Source organism: Canis aureus, chromosome 7 (assembly GCF_053574225.1).
Source record: "Canis aureus isolate CA01 chromosome 7, VMU_Caureus_v.1.0, whole genome shotgun sequence".
Classification (NCBI taxonomy): domain Eukaryota; kingdom Metazoa; phylum Chordata; class Mammalia; order Carnivora; family Canidae; genus Canis; species Canis aureus.
The window spans coordinates 6731561-6740837 of NC_135617.1; the positions used below are offsets into that span (position 1 = coordinate 6731561).

Genomic DNA, 9277 nt, shown 5'->3' on the forward strand with positions numbered 1-9277 from the left:
CGAGCCACGCATCACCTCGTACTGCAACAACTTCCTTCACGTTCACCCAGCTTCTACCCTTGCTCTTTACCCTGCTGTTCTCAATGTACTAACTACGCTGCTCAGTTTCCAACACAAGTCAGGTTATGCTATTCCTCTAACGAAATTTCAGGAGCTTCCCACATCACTTGAAATAAAAGTTGAAATGCCTTCTACAGTCTGCCAATGAGGTCATATGTGACCTGTCCACCGCCCCTCTTCTACCGCTCATCATCTCTCTGAATTTTCCTACCATTGACGTCCCTACTCATTCTGCTCCAGCCACTTGCTATTCCTCTACACACAGGCATGTTATCCCCTCAAGGCCTCTGCCTTTTCTGTTCCCTCTATCTGGACTGTTCCCTCCAACAGTTATAGATACTTTATCATCTATAAGGTCTTATGCTCACATATCATGTCTTCAGCAAGGCCTACCCTGTTGAAAACTGCAACACCTCCCACCCAGTGTCCCCTTTCCCCTTCCATGTTTTACTTTTGTCTTTATCACTATAGGATACTCTCTATATTCTCCTTATTTATTTTGCTTTTGGTTGTCTGCCTCCTGCCATAAAACATAAACTGCTTGAGAGCAGAGACATTTTATTTTCTTGTTTAATTCTGTACCATGAATACCTGGCACATGGTAGGTGTTCAGTAAATACTTGTAGAATAAATTTTGTTGTTGGCCAATGTCTGCACTTGGGCTTACAGCAACAATGGGTGGCAGAGGGGGACTAGAGAGAAACCCAAAGCCCATGCTCCCTCTCTACATTCACTCGACTAATCACCTCTGTTTGGATGAGGCCTCCACATCTCTACCTCTGATCTCCAAATTCATATTTTCAGTTCTCATTTAACACATCAGTGAAAAACTCCAAATGCCCATATTCTGAGTTTGCGCTCCATGGAGTATGTCTTCGAGTTTCTGATCTCAGAAACCGTGCACCAATACTTGCCATTCGTCCTGTTATCCAGGTGAGAAGCCGACCGATTACACTCGTATAAACATTTGAGTACCCATCCCGCGCCACCCGGTAGGTCAGACCTAGTACCACAGGCAATGCACATAGCCCCTTCCTTCAAGGAGCCAAGTTTGATAAATAATCATTGTGATAGAGATCCTATTGTGTACAGGATGCTATTGCTCATTTTTCCAAAGTGGAAATACCTCTCTTTTTATGATTATTAAAATGGTATATGTTCAAAAAAAATAGTACATGTGCATTATAAACGATTTGATTAAAGAAATAAGTGAAATGGAAACTCTAAGTCATCTATAATCTCACATTTAAGTCAGAATTTGTTAAGTCTTGTTAACTCGAACTTGCTAACAAGTTGGTGTATATTCCTCAGACAGGTCTCTGTGCAGATTTAAAAATAACAAACACTTACTGAATTCTTATTATGGACTAGACACCATGCAATGTGCTTTAGAATGAACTCATTTTAACCTCACAAGGATCCTCTGAGGTAGGTACTATTATTATCCCCATTTTATAGACCAGGAAACTGAGATTTTGAAAGGTCAAACAAGATCCCATAGGTTGTAAGGTACCTATCAGTCAACGTAGGCTGAGTTACACCACGGCAACAGCGTCTTCAATATCTCAGTGGCTGACATTATAACAGGGGGTTGTTTCTTGCTGATGCTAATGAGCCTTGCCAATCATGTGTGGCTCTGCCCCATGCTGTCTTCATCCCAGGACACAGGCTGTCGGCCAGAGAGCATCTCCTATCTGGGACTTAGCTAATCATCAGAATACAGAGAAAAGAGAATATCATAGAAGCAAACGATGGCTCGTGAAATGTCTACTCACAAGGGGCATGCGTCACTTGGGCTCTGATTTCGTTAGCCTGAGCAGGTCACATGACCAGCCTGCTATCAATGAATGGGGAAGCAAAACCTTCCCCTGGGGAGAGACTGTAAATATTTCCAATAATAACACAATCCACTGAAAGTACTGGGCTTACGTTTTAATCCAGCCTGCCTTTAGAGCTTAAAAGCTCGACTGGTATGCATATATATATGTATTTTTTAACTCTAAAAGTCAGAATTCAATGCACATTGCCGCTTGACCGTGTTTATACACAGTCTGTATCAGACCGCGTGCTCTATGTGTTGATGGAGACTTAGAGCACTCCTTTTTTAAGGCAGCAGAGTTTCATATGGGAAATCTTCCACTCTGCCTATTGAAATCCTCTTTATCTCTAATCCAACTCCGAGGCCTCGTCTGGGAAGGAATCATTGCCTCCAGAGCACTCCTGTTCATTTGGTTTATACTTCACTTTTGTCACGTATGTGTCTTGTCTTACAATTATTTGTATACGTGTCTGTTTCCTTTGCTAGATTTTGAGGCCTTAAAACAGAAATTTTGTCTATCTGGAGATAAAGATTTTTATCCTCCTGTGTCTGGGCATGCTCGACCGAGATGAGATCCTGTCCTGTCCTGTTGATTTTGCAATATTGTGGAATTAGGCTCTTTGCTATCTCCATCACTTTATTACCTAAACTGCTTCTTTTGTATTATTTAACATCAGGGGCCCCTGCAGAATTAATTCATGTGGAATTTGCTACTAAGGGGTCCTTGAATAGTTCTGCTTTCCATACTCGTTAAAAATTTCAGCAGCAATAACCACATGAGAGAACCAAAATGGTAAATAGATATTAATGTTATCAATACCTCCCTTCTCACTCTCAAAGGGAGAGCGGTGCAGGAGAAACACAATCCAAATATAACAATTGCTCTGAGCTCCTCGTATCATTGCCACGCTGTGCCCTCTCCTCTCCACAGCAAAAGTTACTAAGTGAACTGTGGCTCATCTTTAAGAATAGAGCTATGGGGGGAACAAAAAAATAGAGCTATGGGAACGGTGCTGGGGGAGGAAGGAAGCACGGAACACTTGCAAGTCATCTGAGACACAGGGTCTTGCCGTATGTACTCGAACAAGCACAACCCTCTCAGGGTTGACAAGCTCCTGTTCTTGTGCCCAGAATGTGGTTTTTTGTTTTTTTGTTTTTTTTCTTTGTTTTTTTAAGAGTGGCAAGCAAGAATGGATTCCTAATCTGCATCACAACCAGGGGTGCCAGACTTCAAAGGAAAGCCCTTCTCCGACAAGAGGCCATGGCCATCTGGAAGAAGAGCCACTGTCCTGGGGGATCCCTGGGTGGCTCAGTGGTTTAGCACCTGCCTTTGGCCCAGGGCGTGATCCGGGAGTCCTGGGATCGAGGCCCATGTCGGGCTCCCTGTATGGACCCTGCTTCTCCCTCTGTCTATGTCTCTGCCTCTCTCTCTCTCTGGGTCTCTCAGTAATAAATAAATAAAATCTTTTTAAAAAGCGGGGGGGAGGGGGGCACCGTCCTAAGCAAGTGGGTGGAGGTTCCATCGCTCTGGGGCGGGTTTGCCCAGAGACAGGTCTTGCAGTTATTAACGCACCCTGTCACCAACAGGAACCAGGGTGACCTCTCCACCTCGTTCTTTCTGAGCACCTGCAGAGGTAGCACTGTGTGGCCTCTCCCCCGAGAGACCCTAAGGACAAACATTGCATCCCCTCTTGTCCCCAAGCAAGCTTCGGCTACAGCAGGTGTTTTGGAAAAGTAGGTGTGAGCAGAGCCCCCAACACAACCAAACATGCCACAATTTTGGAAAGTGTGCTGTGTATGCAGGTGAACCAGCAAGTCCTTGCCAGTAAGAAGATCCTCTCAGGGGCCTCCCCCTCCTTCCTCGTGGCCTGTCCCCTGCCTCAGCCTCTCAGGGGCATGGCCAGATTTCCGCTCCGGCTGCAGTCCCACCAGGCTCCGGCTGCAGGGGCTCAGGCTGGGGTGTGAAACCAGCTCCCTGCCCGCCCCGGGGGCTGTTATCTCCACTCAGCACGCTGCTTCCCGTCACATATCCTGTGCCAATGCTGTGTCAAGCCCATGTTACATTTTTCAAAATGCCTTTAGCATCATTTCCTGAGCCTGGACATTTGCTCATGCTGCAAAACGACGTCCAAGCTGAGAGCTCTGTTTGCAAGTTTCACGCAGGGTTATTGGGACCACAGACTTTCAGAGGCAGGAGCAAACCCTTTTCTCTTATCAGGGCGAGAGACGGCCTAGTTTTCCGGTGAAACCCAAGCATTGCAGACCAGAGCGGGTTTGTGTGTTCTTATCTAAGTGGAGACTTGCTCTTCCAGTTGAAAAAAAAAAATCATGTAAGTATATAATCTAGCATCAGGTTATTTTGTGCAGCCCTTCTTCCCTTCTGGAGGTTGGGAGGAGGCAGCGTGTAGGGCTAGCAGTCTGGCTCAGGGCGCAGGTGGCCGGGTGCCTTCGTCCCTGCTCAGCCTCGGCACAGCTCCCCATAAATAATGCAGCCTGGTGAGATTTCTCCTTTCCCTTACCTTTTCCTCTAACCCTTGTGGCTCAGTTTGCCTACATCATCCTCGATGGGTTTAAATGACCAACTGTGCCATGCTTTCCTGGATACAGATGGAGGCAGTGCCCTCCCCCCTTGGCTGGCCTCTCGCTACTCAAATGCAAGAGGTAGACCGTGGGGGCCAGGGGCTGCCAGAGGTCAGCTGCTGCTAAGGTTCAGTGGGTTTTCTGTCTCTAAGGGAGGGAAAAAATAAAAGCACGACAGGCCTGTCCTGAGCATGGCAATACTTGCACGCCTGGATGATGTACTATGGCGTGCTAATCTTCCTATGTCCAGGGTATTAAAGGAAAAGATCACGCATGTCCTTTATTCCCTCCTGTTGAACTGTAAGCAGACAATAAAATCAAACAAGGTGGTTAACTGATAGAATAATTTCAGCTCAAAGAAAAAAAAACAGAAATAAAAGATGGATAGGAAATCTCTGGAAACTGCAGCCTTTCTCTTTTCATTTTATGGATAAGTTAGCTATATCCTTGGGGCAGTAAGACATTGCATAAATATCAAGCTGAGTTTAACTTCACTGTGCTCAATAACGAACATTTTTAATTATTTTCATAGTTCTTTTTTTAAAGCAATGAATTACGAGTTAAGCAGTCTGCTAGGCTATAGTCGTCTTCAATAAGAATTCTTGCGAAGAAAAAGACTAGAAGAGAAAACTGATTGAGGAGGGTGAGAGTGAGAGTAATGTAACCCACTGGAATCATATCATTCTAGAATTTTAATTAAGTAAATTTAAAAACACCAGAGAGCCATCTACACAAATAATAGGCTGAAAGTTAGCAGGCTGCGTTTAATACAGCAATCATCGTTCAAAGGAACACTGGAAAACCTTAACCCTATCCATGCAACCTGCAAGTAAAGTGAACACATGGAGCAAGGGATGAGCAGAAACAGAACCCCTAGCTTCCTACTCAGAAAAACATGATTTAAATCTTTGTAGAAGAAGTGAGGTCTGCAATAAAGTATAATGGAAATTACACACACACCTATACTGAGAGATTAAGCCACAATCAATTTAAAAGGTAAGAATATAATTGAAGGCTCATTCTGTTTTATAAGGCACAGAACTAATCCCCATAGAGTCACTTACTCCTATGGCTGGATTCTTGGGGTAGACTCTATGTGGTCCAAGTAGTTACTTTTTAGCTAATTCAGGTCTCTTTCCAGCCTCACACATTCTCAGGCCAGGCCTGGGCACTCCTACTGCTTAGGGGTCAAGCCCCAAAGAACTACATTCAGGAACACACAGGTGATGATTTAGAAAAAATAATCCTCTTTGGACATCCCTGAGGCCACTAGATGGAACACATTTACCATCCTAGCAGCATCTGAATGCAGGCTTCCATGTCTTAAAGCAAAATTTGATCACTTCCTTATCCCAAATCATTAATGTATAACCCATGAGTTAGTGGCTTTACACTTTGGGGTTTCCTAAATGAAATGTCATTTTCCTTGCTGAGATGAAATAATGCTGGATAGAGTGTTTGTCACATTAACCTTTATACTTTTTGCATATTTAAACTATTTTGCAGTTCTGAAAGTGTATATACCATTTGATCCAATAATTCTACTGATAGTAATGTTACTCTATAGATATGCTTATATATAGGCATTGCTTGAAATAAGGAAAGATTGCAAACAACCTAAAAGTTCTTTAAAAAGGGCATGGATCCGATAGGGGGAAATCATGTTGCTCGTCAAAAGAATGGGGTAACACTGATTGTATAACTTGGGATCATCTCCACAATTCATTATTAAGAAGACGAAAGTGGGGCACGTGGGTGACTCAGTCAGTTGGGTATCAGATTCTTGGTTTTGGCTCAGGTCATGGTCTCATGGGTCATTGTCTCATAGGTCATAAAATTGAGCCCTGCCTCAGGCTCTGTGCTGGGCCAGGAGTCTGCTTGAGGATTTTCTCCCTCTGTCCCTCCCCCTACTTGTATATATGTTCTCTCTCTCTCTTTCAAATAAATGGATAAATCTTTTAAAAGAAGAAGAAGAAGAAGAAGAAGAAGAAGAAGAAGACGACAAAAGTGAGGAGAAGAGTGTATAAAATACTACCACATGTATTTTTTTTAACAAAAGACTTTAAGTACATGCAGGGAATATCTCTGGAAGGCTACTCGGCAGTTCTACCTCCCAAAAAGATAACAGCTGTGGCCTCCAGGGAGGTGTAGGGGACAGGAATGTGAGAGGAACTTGCTTTAATATCATAGCCAGGTTGTTTTTTTTTTCCAGTTTAAGTCAGCTTCTTTGAGATATATTGGATGAGTTTTGACAAAGGAATGTTATGTTCTTTTGTACTCTTTGATTTTGTCCATGTGTTACAAAAAATAATTTTAAGGAAAAATATCTGAGCTAGATTCTTCAGAAGTGCTATGGAATAAAATATGTATATAAGATACCTTCTTTGGTCTGTGAACTAGTAGTAAAAGATGGCCACTTTGGGAAGATAAGTTATTCTGATCTTATAGGTAAATGTCCTGTATGGTAGTGAATCACCTGGGAAGTCATGGAGGCCCCAACAGTGAGATAGTGGGGGGTGGGTTTAGGGAGGTGACAAGGAGAAGCCAGAGGGCTGTTCTCACTTCTATGAGCTAAAAGTATTTGCTCCTATTTATGGTATGAATGGTTGTGTCCCCAAAACATATATGTTGAAGCCCTAACCCCTGATGTGACAGTTTGGGGAGTGGGGCTTTGGGGAAGGGATTAGTTTTAGATGAAGTCATGAGAATGCAGCCCCATGACAGGATTAGTACCCTTAGAAGAAGAGTGAGAGACATCAAAGCTTCCTCTCTATCCTGTGTGAGGACACAGCAAGAAAATGATTGTCTACAGACCAGGAGGGGACCCTTACCAGAACCCAACCTTGCTGGCATCCCAATCTCAGACTTTCCAGCCTCCAGAATCGTGAATAATGAATTTCTGTTAAGATACCCAGTCTATGGTACTTTGTTATGGCATCCCAAATTGACTAATACAATGCAGTTCAGAGGATGAGACCAGAACTCTATTTTATAATCACTGTATCAAAATTCAAAGAGTTCTTTTTGAAATGTTCAATTATGGCTCAATGCTTCCAGATCCTTCTGAGGATATTTGTGAATTAGTCTGTATGCTAAAACCGATGTAATGTTCTTTTTTTTTTTTTTGTAATGTTCTTATTGTACCTTCTGTCACCTTAGGTAGTGGAATTCCATTTCATCTCCAGTGGTTTGAAATTTGTGACACCAACTTGATTAGGGTACTTTGGCCCCTGCTCTATCAAGAAGGCCCTATGAGGTCCAAGCAACAGAGGAGGGAGGAGTGTGGCAGAGTTAAGCGGTGGGCTGGGAAGACCACAGAGCAGGGACATGGTACATTAACACCATCAGAGGTGAGGCTAAAGGCCAAACCTGTTTGAGGAAGAGGCTGGAGACATTGACATGGTCCTGCTTGAGCTACCTAAAGGGTCATCAGTTTGTGACCAAACACTGTCATGTCATTCTTTAGTTGTTTCACATTTATGCAGCCTCTTCTGACCTACAATGCAAGCTTCCCAAATGAAGAGAATCTTTTTTCCTCTGTCTCCTCTTCCATTTCCCTCTCTTTTTATCCCTAAGCACTCAGCAAACATGAAGAAAGAAAGAGGTGGGAGAGAAGGAAGGGAGGAGGGAAGGAAGGAAGGGTAGTATGAGCAGAACTATTGCCTAAGTGCCAGTGGAATTGTTAAGATAAGTATAAGGTAAGTTCAAAATTGAAATTAAGTAGAGCTAAGATTCTGAATTTCAACCTTTTGGACAATATATCTAGAGGTTTTACATACTAGATTGATAGGTGGAAGCATGGACACTGATTCTAGGAATCACTGAACAAAGAGGAGTCAGTCCTCTGCAACTTTGAGTCTCCCCACATCCACACGGTAAAGGCAAGACAACTTTCCTGATGGATCCAGCTTCACCACTGCCTAGTTGTACAGCCTTGAGCACTTAACCCCTATGCTTCGTTTTCCTCATCTACAAAATGGGTCTAATAATAGTACCTCTCTCACAGACTTACTATGAAAACTAAATTTAATATATATGATATATAGGGGGCTTGTGCCGCAACCATGGTGGACATCATGGAGTTGCCGAAGTTGCGCGTCAATGACAGCACACTAGCTCAGTTCATTGACAGGCCGGTCTGCTTCGTGGGGAGGCTGGAAAAGATTTATCTCACTGGAAAAATGTTTATTCTTTCAGATGGAGAAGGAAAAAATGGAACCATTGAGCTGATGGAGCCCATCTTGGCCTTTACAATGAAGCTGTGAAAATTACCCATGGGTTTCCTCAGTTTTTTCCTTTGGGGGTTGTGCAACATGATTGACCTTGATGAGCACATTGAAGACTGTCATAGGAAACCCCTGATATTTGAGGGAGATTTCTGTGATTTTTAATATTTAACATGTTCTCTTTTTTATTTCATTTACCTAACCTTATGAGATATTGCAATATCCCACTTTTGATGAAACCTGTCTGTATATTGAAACTTAAGTCCTCTTAAAGAATCACATCTCCAGTAAATGGTCAGATCAGATGCAAGAACAAAGTAGTTGCCTTGAATTTAGTTTTCTGTTTTATTAATAAAAGCTGAAATGGTGAAATATATATATATATATGACATATAGAGAGATGTATTAATATATGTATGCTTAGCAAAATATCAGATACACAGAGACCATATGATAAATATTAACTATTATGTTTATTAATATCACTAAATTATTTTAAGTTAATAGCTTAAATGGCTTAATAATATTAACAATGGGATCATTATTGGGCCTATGGCTCAAGCATTAGATCATGATGACGTACAATAGTGTG

At 42.5% G+C, this 9277-nt stretch overlaps 1 pseudogene; it reads left to right on the forward strand.

Annotated features, from left to right (window-relative positions):
• Positions 1–8523: 8523 nt before the first annotated feature.
• Positions 8524–8996, forward strand: LOC144316757 (replication protein A 14 kDa subunit pseudogene; annotated as a pseudogene).
• Positions 8997–9277: the final 281 nt, after the last annotated feature.